The sequence below is a fragment of the Myodes glareolus genome, chromosome 10 (genome assembly GCF_982192425.1).
Source record: "Myodes glareolus chromosome 10, mMyoGla1.1, whole genome shotgun sequence".
Lineage (NCBI taxonomy): Eukaryota > Metazoa > Chordata > Mammalia > Rodentia > Cricetidae > Myodes > Myodes glareolus.
In genome coordinates this window covers 30596227-30614995 of record NC_142035.1, presented here as the reverse complement: position 1 = coordinate 30614995, position 18769 = coordinate 30596227, and the positions used below count along the sequence as shown (strand labels likewise).

Here is an 18769-nt window from a genome sequence, read left to right as displayed (position 1 = left end):
AAAAACCCAATCTAGGGCTGGGATTGTAGCTCAGTTGATAGAATATTTGCTTAGCATACATGAAGCTCTGGATTGGATCCCCAGTACCACATAAGCCAGGCGTATCAGCCAACACCTGTTATCACAATACTTGGAAGGTGGAAGGAAGTTGGAGGGTCAGAAATTCAAGGGCATCCTCAGCTACATGGTGAGTCTGGAGCCAGCCTGACATATATGAAACCCTGTCTCAGAAAGTAGAAGGAAAAAAAAGGAGTCAAAAATTCTGGTCAGTAAAACTGGTTTCCCCACCACCGCCCCAAGGGTATTCATTCCAGTACTGATTATAACAATATATCATTCTCCAGAAAACTGTTCCAATTCCTTAATGGCACCTGATATTGCAGAGATACCTGACACTCATTAAAACACAGCAGAGAAGATGCCAGAGCCCACTGTGCTAAGCAAAGCAAACAGCAGGCACAGGCTTGGCTCTGCTGCTTATAAGTACAAAGGAAAGCAGAAAGGTCAGACTGAGCTCCCAGGAAACCAATTGTCAGGTCAGGAGACTGGGGTTACAGCAGGAGCTTTACTTCCTTTTGTGTAACTTCTTTTTTCATGTGGTAAAATTACATTTATTTCTCTAATTTTTAAAAATTTTTAGAAAAAAAGATTTTTAAATTTTTTTTACTATTTTTTAAATTTTATTTTAATTTTTTTTCTCAGTGTTCTTAGAGGCTTTTATGCCCAGGGCCCACTGGCAAGAACTGTGAAACCCATTGTTCCACTGTAGCTGTGGCCGTGGCTTTGAACACAATAGTTAGCAGGTGAAGGAGCGCCAGCTGGGCAGCCTCCACACAGACCCGGCCTCAGCCCCATTGTTGCCTCTGGCACTTCTGCAAGGAGCCCACATCACCTAGCTTTGAAGTTGGGGGTCACAGAGCGTGAAGTCTGGGCTGGAGACTATGGATACTGTTTGAGGGGAAGGGATGAAATGATCCAAAAAAATTATCTAAATCAAAATGACCTGCCAGGGATCCATCAGAAAGAAGGAGAGACCACCAGCTGAAGGCTACCCTGCTATAGGCAAGGACACTAAGTACAGGCAGGGCATCTAGGCCCATGAGAAGTTCCCCAGCCTTTGATGAACCAGCCTTTTGTTCTCCGAGTGTGGAGAGTCAGGGTCACCTCTCAGATGATCATAGCTAAATTCCTGTTGTCCCAGGAGAACCTGGTTTCAACTTTGGAGCCCCAAAAGAACAGCAGTGGGCTGTTGTGCTCTGGGCTGTCCAGGCTGCAGACCAGAGATTTATCCTCTAACTGTTTCTTGGTTAGCGTTCCTTGGAGGAGAAGCCCTAGGCTTGTCTTTAAATTTGGAAAACCTCAGAGTCTTTCTAAAAAAAGGTTCAGCAATAGTATTTTTTTTTAAGGTTTTATGTGTGCACAGAGTTAGGGTGGTAAACATGATAAGAAACCTTGTGCTTCTCAAGGGATTCACAGAGATACAAACAATTTGTATATGCAACAATAGCAGTCAATAATAGGCCCTCACCACGTGCTTTCTTGAGTTAACTCACCTAATTACAGAGGTGTGTGTGTGTGTGTGTGTCTAGAACCAAGGTTAAAACCCAAGGCCCTGGACACTCCAGGCAAGCTTATCATATCCATGCTATAAGGAAATGTGGGCCCCAGGAAGAACAGAACCACCTAGCTATGCTCTCAAGATCTTATCCATCCCTGGCCACAGGTCCCCTCCAGGAGCTTCTAGGAGACCTAGGAGGAACAGCAAGTAAGTGACTTTCTGCAAGCTTATGGGAGAATCTGATACTCTGGTGCAGACACTTCAATACTCTCAGATTAAAGATTCAGAGGATGAAGTCTTCACTTACTTATTTCAAAACTTACCGGGAAAGTAAATAAAAATACTCTTTTTCAGTATTGATATAATTAAAAAACAATACAAAGTTTATGTTTTGCTTGTTTCTTTGTTTTGGTTTTCTTTATCATATTTTGTTATGAGACAGGATCTCTGTGTAGCCTAGGTTGGCCTCAAATTCTCCATTCTCTTGACTTGGACTCGTAAATGCTGGCATTACAAGTATATGACACCAGGTTTAGCTTACAAATGCTTTCCAGTTTATTTATTTATTGGAGGGCACAGGGAGATGCCACAGTGCACATGTGGGAGTCAGAAGACAACTTGTGGGAGCTGGTTCTCTCCCGGGGATGGAACTCATACTGCCAGACTTTGCAGCAAGCACCTCCATCCACTGAGACATCTGGTCAACCCACTTAACCCATCTTCAGTGTCCTGAAGCAAACATGCTGAAGCTTTGTTCACCTTCTTTTGGACATATATTTAGTAAGAATAAATGAAGCACAACAATTCGCTTCTTCTGCGTTTGTATCACCTAAACTTCCGGCAACTACAAAGTTCCTACAGCAGTTTTATATAACGCTCTCTGTGACCTGGTGGATAACTGATTTGAAAATGGGCTTCAGCCACTTGATTATTTCACAAATTTAAATTTTCAGAGGTAGATTTCCACACAAAAAAAGATAGGGTAGTTTTAAATATTTTTTTGTCATATAATGCAAATCTCCTGCAAAACTGTACTCATTACAGGACTGGATACTTTATTACCATTTGATGTTGTGTCGAACAGAGCTTGGAGAAATTAATTAGCTATAGAGGTAGATAAGAATACAAGGAAAAACTGGGAGTATAGTTTAGTGGTAGTGTTTGCCTAAAATGGGTGATGTGATGAATTTATAACATATTGTATATGTTTATGTATACATATGCATCTATGTCTATGCATGCAGGTGTACATATGTGTCCATGATGAGGGAAGGGAGATTTTAGGCAGTGTAAAATTAGTCAGAGGAGGAATGATGGTCTGAAAAGCAAAATTGGAAGAAATGAATATGAGACTGGAAAAGGACTTGCTCTCACTGAATGTTGAAGAACATGGTCTGGACTCTGGAGACCATAGGAGTCTTCTCTATGGAATCAACAGAGCTGATGGGGTCGGATCTTCAGGGGTGGAGAGGGTGGGAGCATGGGCTGGGTGGGTGAGTGTGACTAGGCAGAGGTCTTGCAAGCAAAGTGAGCTGAGCTGAAGGGCGCTCTAAAGGAGAGAGCCAAGGAAACCAGAAGGACAGGACTGTGCCCAGGATTAGTAATGCAGGATTACTACTATCCCTACTTACAAATGGGGAAACAGAGACACAAAACCATCATGTGTCTACTATGGATCCATCCCTCTTTGAAGTTGAAAGTGCACTGCATTGCGATTGGCCACTCCATGTGAAGTAAGGAAGACACTCCAAATGAACACTAGTTTGGGGGACACAGTGGGACAGGAGGTCATGGGGATGGAAGGACATGAAGCAGTGTGGTGGAAAGTAAGAAGCTGGGGGGGGGCAGAGGGGTGCTCCTGTGTGATTTTTCCTGCAACCGTACTGTATATGTGTAGCCATGATTTGGCTGAGCGGGAGTTGGGCTTCTTCTCAAAATTCTAGAAAAGGAAGTCACAGTTGTTGCCTGGAGCACCTGTAAATGTCTTGGTCTCTCAAAGAAGATGATGTGATGATGATACATAAATTATAAAAGCTCTGAGGTCATCAAGATTCCACCAATAAACTAATCAGGTGACCATCTGAGGCTAGGCTGTGTGCCTACCTGCAGAGATCACACGGGCCTTTTTTTTTTTAATATTTATTTATCCTCTCTCCTCAAGCCCAGCAAGATGCCCAAGGGAAAGAAGGCCAAGGGGAAGAGGTGGCCCCGGCCCCCGCCATCGTGAAGAAGCAGGAGGCTAAGAAGGTGGTGAATCCTTTGTTTGAGAAGAGGCCTAAGAACTTTGACATTGGGCAGGACATCCAGCCCAAGAGAGATCTCACACGCTTCGTCAAATGGCCCTGCTACATTAGGCCGCATCCTCTATAAGTGGCTCGAAGTTCCTCCTGCCATTAACCAGTTCGCTCAGGCCCTGGACCGGCAAACAGCTACCCAGTTGCTTAAACTTGCCCACAAGTACAGGCCAGAGACAAAGCAGGAGAAGAAGCAAAGGCTGCTGGCCCGTGCTGAGAAGAAAGCAGCTGGCAAAGGGGACCACCACCACCTGTCCTTCGAGCGGGCGTCAATACAGTCACCACTTTGGTAGAGAACAAGAAGGCTCAGCTGGTGGTGATTGCCCATGATGTAGACCCCATTGAGTTGGTTGTCTTCCTGCCTGCCCTGTGTCAGAAGATGGGAGTCCCCTACTGCATCATCAAGGGAAAGGCCAGGCTGGGGCGGCTGGTCCATAGGAAGACGTGCACCACTGTTGCCTTCACACAGGTTAACTCAGAAGACAAGGGTGCTCTGGCTAAGCTGGTGGAAGCTATTAGGACCAATTACAACGACAGATATGATGAGATCCGCCGCCACTGGGGAGGCAACGTGCTGGGTCCTAAATCTGTGGCTCGAATTGCCAAGCTGGAAAAGGCAAAGGCCAAAGAACTTGCCACTAAAATGGGTTAAATGTACTGCTGAGGTTTTGTACATAAATATAATTACAAACCTTCCCAAAAAAATATTTATTTATTTATTATGTATACAATATTCTGTCTGTGTGTATGTCTGCAGGCCAGAAGAGGGCACCAGACCTCATTGCAGATGGTTGTGAGCCACCATATCGTTGCCAGGAATTGAACTCAGGACCTTTGGAAGAGCAGGCAATGCTCTTAACCACTGAGCCATCTCTCCAACCCCACATGGGCCTTTTTACACTTTAGTTCAGTGCAGAGCCCAGAGACTGAATCTGTCAACCTCTCTCTCTCTCTTTCTCTCCCTCTGTGTGTGTTTGTGTGTGTGTGTGTGCATGTGTGTGCACGTGCATGAGTGCGTGTCTGTACATGGGCCTGCTGGGTGCCTGCAAGCTTATGAGACACTACCACAAGACAGGACACAGGCAGACCCTCTGGACAACTGGCTTTCCTTATGCAAAGCTGTTATCCAGAAACAAACTAGACCAAGCTCTCCTACAAATGCATGGTTGCCTGGAAGACTTATGGACGTGCTAAGGATGTCATGGCGTTTGATGTTGGGTCCAACTCTGGAAGATGTTGAACTCAGACAGCAGGGCAGTTAGTTCAGGGGAAAGAATTCTGCCTGATATGCAGGAAGAGATGAAAAGGAAACCTGGGAATGCAGAAACCAACTGCTTACCTGGTTGTTTGAGCCCTGGAAGGGGAGGAGCTGGGAAGAGGAAGCACCAGCCATTGTTCTCCAAAACCTTGGGTCTTACTAATTAACCATGGGGCCTAATTAGCTCCTCCAGGAACAAAGGTGGAGGTGGGGAGTGGTAGAAAGCAGAGGTGATTCTCTAGAGACTCAAAAATCCAAGTAGAGGAGCGCCTGCCATCTGAGAACTTGAAATCCTGCCTGGGGAAGAGCCTGCTGCAGAGTTTCCCACACTGCTCCGGTGGTCCTCCAGGGTGCTCCCTGCAAAGAATAACACAGCCACCACGCGTAGCTTCAGGTTACCACACCCTGTTGAGACAGGGGTCCTCCTCGTCAAGGGCACACACTCTCCAAGCATTCCTGTGACTGGTGGAGTGCTCCTGGTGACACCCTGGGGAACCACAGGGTCTCCAATCAAAACCATTTGAAGAGGTTGTGTGACCTCAGAAACCCCTGGGAAGTCAAAACAGAATTCCAGAATCCCATTTCCCAGCTGTGTGGCCCTAGGCTAGATGGGTCCACCCCTCCGTGCTTCGGTTTCATTATGTACAAAGTCAGCATCATAATACCAGCTGATGGTTTGGAACACCCTGTGCTTTGTTCATGACCCTTCTTTCCAAAGCAAAGCCTTTCTGCCAATGATTCTTAAACACATTTTAGTCTTGCCTCATCCAGTCCTTAAATAAGGAATCAGGTTTCTCACATTTTAACTTTTCACTGTTTCCAAAGGCTACCAACTCTTGGACTCATTTGAGATCACTGTGATAAGTGCTAACATGGCCTAGCCTCCAGAAGTTTAGGCTACTGGCCAGCTTCACCCACAGGGCAACACCCCCTGCAACACCACCCTTGACTCAGCATCAGCCCTGTTGCACTGTGGCTCTGTTCTGTATGGGGACTCGGTTTGAAATGTAAACACTTCTTGCAGACCCTGGGTATACTGGGTCCAGTCTCTGGTTCCCTCACTCCTGAGCTAGACTCCTGGCCTTGGTTCCGAGGCTGCTTCCTCCTTCTAGTCTGGATCTGGCTGTTGTCTGCCTAGCTCCACTCTCCAGCTTCCGGGGCTCAGAGCTGATTTTCATTAGCCATTACCCCAAGTTAAGACTCCTGGAGGCTTAGATAGCCTTAGTATTAGAGCAACATCTGACTGGTCTCCTCTCCTGATCGGAGAATCTTCACACTTTGAGGCAGCTGATCAGCACACCCATTATAGCCAAGGTACGGTTTGGAAGCAAAGGATTCAAAACTGAGTGAAGGGTCAAGTAACTCCTACTCTATTGATGGTGCAAACAAAGTCACACACAGATATCTGCTCAACACAGTGGTGAGGTCTCTTGGAGGCAGCTGTGTTCCTCGAGGCTGCACTCCAGCGCTCCGAGGAGAGGAGGTTCCTTGTAAGGTGGTGGCCCAGTCCACTACCGGGCACCTGCGACTTCTAAATTGGTCTTCCTTGTTTTAAGGCCCCATCTACTTCCTTCTTCCTCCACCTATTGGATTTGGAGTTTAAGCCAAAGTCAATCCAATATCAGCTTGCATTCTTATCTGCTGCAGGGTGTGAAGCATTCTTTAACCTCCCTGGGCCTCGATCTCTGCTGTAAGATGAGCCGTGTGAGAAGAAGTTTTTTTACACTACACAGACACTTTTATTTCTTCAGTCAGGCATTTTTCTTGTTTCTTTCCTAAGGCAAGCATGTACTTGACTGCTTCATCAGCTTTCAGTACCCTCCTGTCCCAGCCTCTGCCACCAGCCTCCGACCTTCAGCAGAGACACCAGGGACCCATGTACCGGCAGGTCCAGCAGACCCTTACTAAGTTCCTTTTGGATCTTCTGAACCATTCACACCTTCTCTTTGCTCAAGGGTCTCTTCTCTTGATCCCTACACTCTGCTCTCAGGATCCTCTTCCCCCTTCATACTCACCATGGCTGTTTCTTTACCTTTTTTTCTGACACCTGTGTTTGCTTCTGGGCCCTTCCTTCAGCTCTTTGTTTATGTTCTGATAAAAAATGGTGATGGCAAAGGTTGTGGAGTTTTCACTGTGTTGGGCAGGCTGCATGTGTATGAGAGTGTGTGTGTATGTGTGTCTGAGTGAGTGTGAGTGTATGTGTGTGAGTGTGTGTGTGTGTGTTGCCCCAAGAGCTACTCTGTCACTATTGTTTCTGGGTGACCTCTGTCCCAGTGAAAATTCTGCCTCCCAACCTGTTGACACCTGCCACGTTGGCATCTCAGGCTGAACTCCTTATTCTGGGCTCCATCCCTACCTGTTAGCAGCTTTAGGGCCTCTGAACTTGGAAGACCTAAGGCTTCCTCCAGATGAGAACAAGTGTACTCTAGGGTTTTCTCTAGATGACCACATCTGGAGGTCTTAGGTCTGGAAATCCCTTCCACCCTGGCTTCACTTTCTTAACTACATCTGACACCTGGACCATCCCCTCCACCCACCCTGCCCTTCAGAATTCACTGAATCCTGATACCTTTGGAAGGCCCCTCACTCCTACCCTCCCTTCCCCTCCCAGTGTCTTTGTCTCCCTCCCCCACACCCTGGCTTTATTTCACGTCCACTTCTTGCACCTTTCTTGACTGCTCTGCCCGCCTCCGGTGGACTTCCTGCCATTTATTGGCCTGTCTTGTGCCCAGGTGCTGCTTCTAAAACTCCAAGCTCCTTGCTGAAGACCCTTGTTGGTTAATGGTTACCTAGGAGATAACCTCACATTCCTTCGGTCTAATCCCAGCCTATTTGTCTTGGGTCCCTCTGAAGTCTCACAGGCCACCTCCCTGTTTTACCCCCTGCTCCAGACTAACTGGATTGCCTGAGTTCTTTGCATAACTAAAAAGTCACCAGCAATCTACTCCTTGGGGTCTTGCTGCTTCTCAGCTGCCTGTGACCCAAAAAAACAGACAAGGTCACAGGGAGGCAGTGGGGGTTCACTGGGCTTAAAAGCCAGGTTCAAAGCAACCCGTTGGCTCTAGAACCTTGGCTCCTCCTCATTACCATGCTCTAGAGAAAGGGCCCAGAGTCCCATGTGACCCATCTTCCAGTCTTTTTAGACTCCGGTTGGCTGGCTTGTTCCTTCAGGTTTCATTTCAAGGGTCAGTCCTCTAGAAAGCTGTCCTGGTGCTGACCAATTTTTTTTTTCAGCTAAAAGAACCATTTACTTATAGCGTATTTCTCTGTATCTCAGTCTGGCCTTGAACTCATAACAATCCTCCTGTTTCAGCTTCTAAGTGCATGGATTACAAGCATCAACCACTATGCCTGCATATAATGCATACGGACTCAATATTTTCTTTACCAGAAAATAAAAAGTCCACCATCACAAATTTAAGCAACTTTCAGTCCATATCTTGTTTTATTTATACTACATGCTAACATACGTAAGAAAACCACTATGCAAACAACTAAGTTCCGTGTTCAGTCTGTTTTCACATGTCTAAAGGGATCTAAGTTCCAGATTTGCCAGAGGAAAGAGGAAGCCCCTTGGGCAATTGCTCTACCACGCTGATGCTTCCACTGACTGGTGCATAGTGGAAGGAGAATACAACCTGAGCGGTGGTGATCGGTCCCAGGGAAGACAGCCAGCAATTCAGAAGTGCCTACAAAACACCAGTTTCGGCTAACCACATGGCGTTGATCTTTTGGTGCTTCTGTTTTGGTTTAAGAGGGAATCGGGTATTTTTTCTGACTGGTCTTTCACTCCTGAGTTCAAAGGATCACCCTGGGTATCTGAGGTTAGTCACTTGGAGAAGGCATCTAAACCCCGTGGCCTTGCCCTGTTGTCTCGGATGGGGCTCCATTCCAATGAAACTTCTGCCTCCCAACCTGCTGCCATTTGCCACATTGGCATCCTCAGGCAGAGCCCCTTCCAGTAAGAAACTCGGCCTCAAGAGTATAGGATTATAGGTGTGCACCACTATACACAACCTGGGATGTCTTTTTCAGTCCTTCACCATAGAACTTTAGGAGACAGGGGGTTTCTTATCTACCTTTCTAGGATAAAATAGGGAGAAAAAAGATAAAGCAGAGTTTAAACAATTCATTCATTCTACAGCTAGAGTGACGTAGGATTGGTTTAAAAATCCTAAACTAGCAAGCCGACGTAAGAACTGGCGTTTTCAGTCCGAGGCTGTCATTCCAGTCTACTGCTTCTTGATTACTCTTCAGAGGTGACAACCAGTAGCCAGGTGTGGCAGTACACCCCAGGACTAAGAGAGTTGAAGCAGGAAGATTGTTGTGAGTTCAAAGCCAGCCTAGATGACACAGCTTCCTCTCTTAAAAACAAAACAGAAACCAAACCAAAACAACACACACATGCAAGCACACACACACAACCACACACCACCACCACCACCACAACAACAATAAAAACAAACAAACAAACACAACAAAAAAGCTAAGAAATACTAGTCAAGTCTCTCCCTTCTTGCCTATTTGCCCTGCACAATGAGGAACAAGGTCAAACCCCACTTGATTGTTCTAGTTCTATGTTTTATCCATTAGCATCCATCCACATGAAAACTTAACAATAATTCAACCGCGGCCCGTAGGGTACAGCAAGCAGTAGGGTCAGTGCTTCCTTTGACCTGAATCCCACAATTCAGGCCTATTTAACAGCTTAGACACAATTGTGAATTCTGAGCAACCATAAAATCCATGTTAACTCTGGTGTCATTCCAATAACACCTGAGCCAGGCTTGGGAGTACTAGCTCGGATCTGCAGTCCCAAACTGAGTAGCCTGAGCTACAGAATAAGCTCCTGGTCAGCCTGAACTACATAGTGGAACCATGTAATTAAAGACAAAAAAATCCCAGCGAAAACCTGAGAGCATGGCCCAGTATTCCAGCATTTGCACACTGTGTGTCACGACCTGGGTTACTCCTCTTTGCAAAAAGAAAACAAAAACTCAAATAGAATTTAGCAATATTCTATTTCTTGAGTTTTTTTTTTAGGCAAAGACTCATTTGTAAAATTATAATATAAATTATGGTAATATCATATGTCCTGGAAGGCCAACACATGAAAATGCTTATAAACTAAATCTTTACTTCATTCCATAGATAAAAATAAACTAGGAATCTATATGAGCAAAAAAAAACTTCTAGAAGAAAATTATTATGATCTCATATTAGAAAAATAGCTCTGTCTTTGGGGGTCGTTGTTCACTTTTGAAACAGAGTCTTGGTGTTTCTCAGGTTAAGGTTGAGGGTTATTATAATTCTGCCTTTGCCTCCTGAGGATTCCAGGCATGTGCCACCATACTCACTGGTCATATATTCCTTAACAGGTCATCAAAAACACAGCACAAAAAAAAAAGAAAGGATTGAAAAGTTGAATTTAAAATCAAACACTTTGGTCCTAGGAAGACTGTTAAAAACAGTGCAAAGATATGCCGCTGGTAGGGGGTATTTGTAAGACATACCAGATAGAGAATTTGTCCAGACTGTGTTAAAAAAAATAAAAATATTAAACTCTCCCCTGCTGTGGTGATGCCTTCTTATGATCCTGGCCCTTGAGGACAAAGCAGCAGGATTATGAGTTCAAAGACAGCCTAGCCTACACAAGCAGATAAGCACAGATTCAATAATAAGTAAATAACTCAATAAAAGATCTGAAAAGATAGCTTTACTTTCAAAATATATCTGCACATATAGGCAAAGCAAAGATGCTCAACACCATTTGTCACTACGGAAATACAAAACAACCAAGAGAAACTAACATGGTCCTAATTAAGGCAATTAAATGGGCTAGGCGTGGTGGCGCACACGTTTTAATCCCAGCACTCCAGAAGAAGAGGCAGGTGAATGTCAGTGAGTTCGAGTCCAGCCTTGTCTACAAAGCGAGCTTCAGGATAGCCGGAGCTGTTCCACAGAGAAACCCTGTCTTGAAAAAAATGAAAAGACCAATAAAACGATGCCTGAATGCGAAGAAATACCAAGGTCTGTCACTTAGAAGCACTCGTTGCTGGGGAGAGCAGAGTAACTTCCAAAAAAGCTTAGCAGTCTCCTACACTGCTAAGGTTAAATACATACATGAGATCTCACTATTTGTTCATGGGAAATAAAAAGCATTGACTTTCACAAATACATGAATCTATACATCTGTGATGGCAGTATTCATGAAAACCCAAACATGAAGGGAACACAAATGTTCTTGAAGTGATGAAGACAGGGCCAGACCATGATACATTCCTGCAGTGGAGTACTACACAGCAATATAAAGGAACTGACTGTTTAGAAGTACCTTCAAAAGTATCCACTAAGCAGAAGACCTGAGCACATTGGGTAGTTTGATGTAATTCCATTTACATGATATTTTAGAAAAGGCAAGACTGTGAGGATAAAAAATAACCCAGTGACTGCCAGACAGTTGAGGTGGGGCACAAGGTAGTTTTCTTAGGGGCCAAAGGCTTCTGAGCCTAGCTTGCGGGACTGGTTAGATGATGGTCGAGAAGAAGGACAGACCTCAGCAGATGTAGACATCGGTGAAGAGTGGATTCCTGTCTGGTACAAGCGACAGCAAGGAGAAACAACAAGGAGACAAACTGGCAAGAGAAATCTACAGCTCTTCTTCCACTCAGCTAGATTGCTATTTACAAAGATTTTCAGAGTTTTTAAGATTTGTTTACTATTATGTTATCAGTGTTTTGTTTGCATGTATGTATGTCTATATGTGTGTGCCTGTTGCCATCAAAGGCCAGAAGAGGCTGCTGGACCCCTGAGAATAGAGTTACAGACACTTGTGGGCCATATGGGTACTGGGAATTGAACCCAGGTCCTCTACAAGAACAGCAAGTGCTTCTGATGACTGAGATATCTGTCCAGTGCCTTTTATAAAGATGTGTTTTTATGGTATTACTAAAATAATAGCAGGCCTGAACTTAGGAACACACTGTGTTTAAACTGATTCTCTTGTATTAAGGCCATGGCCCAGGGACAGTGTGCTTGTCTAGCATGCATGAAGACTTGAATTTGAGCTCCAGAAGAAAAAAAAAAAAAAGCAAACAAACAAAACAATCTGAAAAATGAAAAAATAAACGACTCTGTTTTTCAAAACTATCTGTCATAAGATACAAATAAATGTGTGGGGTGTAAAGGCTTCAGATTAAAGGAGGCCACAGGGACACAACGGCAGTCTCCCAGAGTCAGATTGGCTCTATGATGAGAATGCTGACGTCACATTAGAGCAGCAGCTAGGTAGAAGTGAACTCGTTGCGACTGACCACAGTGTCGTAGGTAGAAATTGCTCCATTTGAAAACTAAAAATTAAAAAAAAAAAACATAAAAACCACTGAAGTATTTTAGGAGCCAGATGTATACAGTTTATACTCAACTGCCTCCAGAGAGAAATGCTATTTATCAAAACCATTTGATGAAACTATTGTTATGGAAATTGTGACTGTGTTGAGATGACCCCAAACAAAAACCTTTTTTCAATGCAGTGATTCCTGTGAGCAAGCCACAGTGCAACCCTTTTGCACTAAAAACGGTGTTGAACTGCAGAATGTGCAGAAGGAAAAAGGAAAAGAAAAATGTGGTGCTCCAAGCCCTGTGAAAATTCTCTATAGACTGAATCCTTATGAAAATGTCAGTTCTAAATACCACTTGACAGATGTTTTTCCCAGGCTTTATATTGGGACAGACACGGAACCAGCTTCCCTTTCAGACGGCTTCCTTCATGGTGGAGGAAGGCCCCAGAAGACACAAACCTGCCGATTATTTCCAGCATAGCTCTCTCCACCTCCCTGAGACCCTCCACACTAGAACTGAAGATGGATGGCCTACCTTCACATTAACACTTCTCCACTGTTGGGCTGGACAGGTCCTGTGTGTATACCCCCAGGATCCTGCCAGCTGGTAAGCCTGCTTTCCTTCTGTTTCTTATACTCCCCTCATTGCACACTAGTATTTGGGGCCAGTGCATAGTTTTTCAGGAAGAAAAAAATCAACCCAAGCTGTTGGCCATCATTGCAGATGTGCTGTTAAAACAGTTAGAGGGATTTCAGTGGCTTAAGGTTGAAAGCTACAGGTAAGTTCCCACATCTGTTCCAAATATCAAAGGCCAACGCACTAAACCTTTAATTAGCACTTCATGGAGGTCAGTAAGGATTGGGCAGGTTCATTGTCATTTTCGTTGTGTGGTCCACATAGTGAGCACTGCTGGGCAAAACAGAAGAGCTACAAGAAGACACATGCATAGATCCCACTGTGGCCTAAGTCCACATCACACAATGAGACACCAACAGCCCAACATCAAGAGCTTTGGGGATGTAGCCCAGTGGCAGAGTGTGTGTTATGCATGTCATGTATAAAGTCAGAGCTCTGTGCTCCAACCCCAGCACCATAATAAGAAAAGGTGGGGCCTACATCCCTTCCTCCTGAAACGAGGGGTCAGCAACATGGTGGAGGGGCCCCCACAAGATTTTGAAGGCTGAGTGATAAGATTGTATGACTTCAGTCTGGCTCATTCTCTGTGTCTGTCAGTGCTCAACCTTGGAATATAGCCAATAGCCAAGATCAACTGGGCTTTGACCCTAGGGCTTCAATGCTTGCAGAGGAGACCCTAGCCATGATAAGGTAGGGAGAGCCATCTTGCTGTGTAATTCCTGAGAAAGGGAAGAAATAAGAATTCATTACTGTTTTAAGTCATAGAATTTTGGATAATTTGTTACACACAAATAGCTAAATGATACACTAGGTTTCTTGCCAGTGTCTGCTGTGGTCTTGCAGGCTTTCTTCATGAGTTGCTTAATGAAATTCTCAGACTCCCAGCTCAGAAGACCTTACTATCTTCATTACCGCTACAATCAGATGCATCTGTCAAGGTCTGATCAAGAAACACAAATGATATTCTGATAAGGAGAAATTACATATGTATTTTTGTTGTTTTATTGTTTGTTTTGTGACTAAAAAAATTAGGTAATGTATTAATGACACACCCCAAAACTGGCAACAACAGGGAGGTACTGTGATCTTAAGGCAGATGGGCAAGATAGGATCTCCAATTATTGGGGGGATGACAAGTGTCTGAAAGGAAATGTGATCTTCCAAGAGCAAACAGAAGCTGGGAGAATGCCTGTCTATATCAACTTGACATTGCTGACGCAGGACAACTAAAATAAACAGCTTAAGGGAAGAAAACATTATTTTGGTTCATGGTCTTTGAGGTTTCTATCCATGGTCCCTTGGCTCTGTTGACTGTGGACCCAGACATACTGAGGAGAAACATCATGACAGGAGTGTGTGTTGAGGGATGGGAGGAGACAGAAAGGGACTAGGGGCAAAATACAAACAAAGGAACAACAAAAAAAAACATCTTTGGGGACACATCTCCAATGATCTACTTACTCCAACCAGGTCTCAGCACTTAATAGCCCATTCAGCTGTAAACTCACCAAGGAATTAATTCATTCATGAAATTAGAAGCTTTGTAATGTAATCAATTCTCACTTGAACTATCAGCTAGAAGCTAAGACTTCAATAAATGAGTCTTCCGCATTTATTTCTTATCCAAATTATAATAATACCCAAACCTTCTTTCTCACCTCATCTTCTGAATCACTTAATCCAACAGGAAAAGAAAAGGTAGGGGTGCCTGGCTAACAAAACCATTAGGAGCCACATCTTAGAGGGCAGAACAAGATAAAGGAGGAAAGGAGACTCAGAAATAGAAATATAAACACCTTGCACATTCATCACCATCATCATTTTCATTATCATCATCACCTTTTGGCATCATTCCCATCATCATTACCACCATCATTACTACCATTAGTGCAATCATCATCATCATCATCATCATCATCACCATCATCATCAGTCACCATCAGCACCACAATGATTTTATGTTAACCCCAATGTCCATGCTCCTTTGAATTTACAAAAAGAAATTATCCTTCATATTTCTATTATATCACCTTCAAAATTCTCTTTTGCAGTATCTCCTGCACCTAACCAAGGTCTTGGCACACAACTAGTTCTTGGAATTTCACAAATGTCTCAAATGTCTTACAATACCTATTCTAACAAAGACTATACTAGAAGTATGAGTATAGAGTGTCAAATTATAAGATGACTTGGTCAAGTACCATAAGCAAGATACAAAATGTTAGGCAGGTTTGATCAGAGAAGACTGCTGGAGGATACAGTTCCTTGTGTTGGCCATGAGTAAGGGCAGCGAAGGCTCCTATAAGTTGTGGTGCCAGCATTGGCCTTGAATGAGGGAACATCCCAACAGATACATTTGGAAGACATACCTCTTCTATAACAAGGGAACCACACAAAGCAAAGGTATGAAAGTGAGGGAAGAATACGTTCTGAGCACAAGAGTTGTTTTGACTTTGCTGGTCTGTAGGCTGTAGAGGGATACGAAATGAGTCTTGAAGCTAAAGAAATTAAATGCTCATATTGAGATGTCTTAAAAGTCAAGAGGAGGCATTTGATCTGACTGTTGGTGGTACATGCTTTTAATCCCATCACTCAGGAGGTAGAGGTAGGTGGATCTCTGTGAGTTTGAGGCCAGCGTGGTCTACAAAGTGAGTTCTAGGACAGCCATAACTGTTACACAGAGAAACCCTGCCTTGGGACCGTGGCAGGGGGTGGGGGTGGGGGGTACAGGGAAGTCTGATGCTTCTTGAGTATAAGAAGAAAGTATTCTTTCTCTTCAGGAATGTCAAACTCTTGACATCATTGGGTAGGCTACATCAGGTAATGACAGACACCAATTGGGGACATTATTTTTAGTATTTTGTTCTATTTTCAGTAATAAGGATCTGAGGCGAGGACAAAAATGGTGAGTTTAGCCGGGCGGTGGTGGCGCACGCTTTTAATTCCAGCACTCGGAATGCAGAGGCAGGCAGATCTCTGTGAGTTCAAGACCAAGAGTTAGTTCCAGGACAGGCTCTAAAACAACAGAGAAACCCTGTCTCAAAAAACCAAAGTAAATAAGTAAAAATTTTTTAAAAAATTTAAAAATTACAAAAAATGGTGTGTTAACTGGTTGACAGTTTGAAACCTCAGACAGCGACATATGGCTCTTCCCACAGCTAGTCACTGCACTTGTATGCTGCTCAATAGTACAGCGAGCTCTGAAAACAAAACAGTTTTCACTAAATGGCGAGGTTGGAAAGCAGGACAGATAAAGCCGGAGGAGAAGGGGCCACGAGCATTGATTCGGGATGAGGAACTGACACACTGGTTTTCCTGGCCTGAAATGTCCTTCCTCTCCTCCTCTCCTTTATCTTGAAAACACTTACTCATACTTCAAATCACCATTGACTCCCCAGAAATTTAAATACTTGGCATTGGTTCTTCTTCTGGCCCTTTCTCTAAAACAACTGGACTTTCAAGAGGGTAAAAAAAAAAATAAATACATAAAAATAAAATTAAAAAAATTTAAACTATTATTGGTTAAGTTAAAAATGAATGAAATGAAGCAACTTATCTCTGTTTAAACTCATTATCCACCATGACAGTTTGCTAAATAGAGGACTCTCCAGAGCCTCCCTCCTCATCTTCACGCCAATGGACTCCAGAGGAGGGGCATGTTATTCAGTAGATACTTGGGCTCTCTGGCCAACCTGTGCCTTTGTTCGTAGTCCTCAGTACCTGGACTAAGGCAGCTGGTGTGGGGGTGCAGAGCTGTGAGAGATCAGCATGGCCTTTGCCTTTTCCACTAACCCCAAAGCCTTGGACAATGATCCAAGTCTCACAAGCCTCATTTCTCATTTGTTCAGAAGGCACAGCAATGGTTACCTGGGAGGGCTGTATGGTGTAGCAATAGAAAAATCCCTGGTACCTTGCAGGCATTTGACTGCTAATGCATTTTTGCTAGGCTCCAATAAACTTCACAAGAATTCTGAAAGCATTAGAAAAGCTGCAGAAGATAGAATATAAGGGCTGTCCTGGTTGCCTTTTGGAAGTAAGTGGTAAGACCCAATTGCTGAGCGCACATCTTGGATAGAGGGTAATGAACCACTTGTTTGTTTTCCAAGACAATGTTTCTCTGGGTAGTCTTAGCTGTCCTGGAACTCACTCTGTACATCAGGCTGGCCTCCAACTCAGAGATCTGCCTGCCTCCGTCTCCCAAGGTTTGGAAATAAAGCCATGCACCTCCACTACCACTTAGCAAGAACCACTTTTTAAAACTTGGATTTGAAGCCTTTTCCACAAAAGGGAATATATGCCTGAAACTGTACAAATAACCAAAAGCCTATGACTTGGGGAGGGGAGGCTGGACAAGGTCAAAGATCCCAGGCAGGAATCTACTACTGATGCTTTGCACAGTAGACATGTAGTTTATGTGTTCACATTCATAGACCAATGTTATTTTTGCCTGCTCAGAGAAGGTTCTTTTTTGTAGTTCTGTAATGGGCCATGTTTATAGCCATCTAGAAGTGCACGCAGCCCACAGGCCACAGACATGACATGCCTATAGGACACTCCTGTAGTTAGGAGGCTGCTTGTTCTTTTCCGGCTACTCAGTCCTGAAATAATCACACAGAAACTGTATTAATTAAATCACTGCATGGCCCCTTAGCTCCAGCCCCTTATTGGCTAACTCTTATATATTAATTTAATCCATTTCTATTAATCTGTGTATCACTACAAGACTGTGGCTTACTGTCTAAAGTTCTAGTGTCTGTCTCTGGCGGGGCTACATGGCGTCTCTCTAACTCCTCCCTTCTTTCTCCCAGCATTCAGTCTAGCTTTCCTCGCCTAGTTATGTTCTTCCCTGCCATAGGTTCAATGCAGTTCTTTACTCATTAACCAACAAAAGCAACACACAGACAGAAGGACCTCCCACACCACACTCCTGTACCTGAAGAACATTCTCAGGAAGGCCACCCTTGCTAAGACCCCAAATGTACCACTTTGCTTCTCCAGAAACTTTGGGCTGGCCTTGGGAATCTGTGGCTAAACATCACAACTAACTCCTTCACTGTGGCTTTTTAAGGGGAAATCTCAATAAGAAATGATTAGTCATGAGTGAGGAGGTACAGTGGCCCTCCTTACCCACAGGACACATTCCAAGACTTCTGGTAGATGCCTGCGACCTCAAATCCTTTTGCCCTCTCTGTATGCTGTGTCTTCTCAAACACATAATTAAGTGATAAAACTGAAGGATTGAGGCATGTGTAATAAAAGGGTAACAAAAAGTAAGTCAGACAACTACAATATGGTGTAATAAGTTTAACTTACTTATTGATCAATTAGCGTCAAGCTTTCTCCTGCATAGGTTCAGACCAGAGTGGACTGAGAACAACTGAAGCCACACAAAGCAAAAGCATTGACGAGGGGCCAGCTGTGCTTGCTAGTCCATTTGGGTACCAAGGGAACATCCAGCTACATCTCAATCTCGGCAGTATTGGTCCTCAGACAAGGTGATCACTAGGGAAAGCTTGTAGGCAGATACCTTTGGGCAAAAGCAGAGGTCTCCATCATGGGCTTCTAAGCCGAGATGACAGGGCATAGAATGTTTCGGAAGGAATAAAGGAGGAAGAAGAGTTTGTAGCTCAGCTAGAGGAAAGGTGTGCCATCGCAATTGAGTTTACAATTATTGATTCCTAT

General features: G+C 44.0%; 1 pseudogene; it reads left to right on the top strand.

Moving 5' to 3' along the window:
• The first annotated feature begins 3766 nt into the window (after positions 1–3766).
• On the top strand, positions 3767–4515 carry LOC148120607 (large ribosomal subunit protein eL8 pseudogene; annotated as a pseudogene).
• Positions 4516–18769: the final 14254 nt, after the last annotated feature.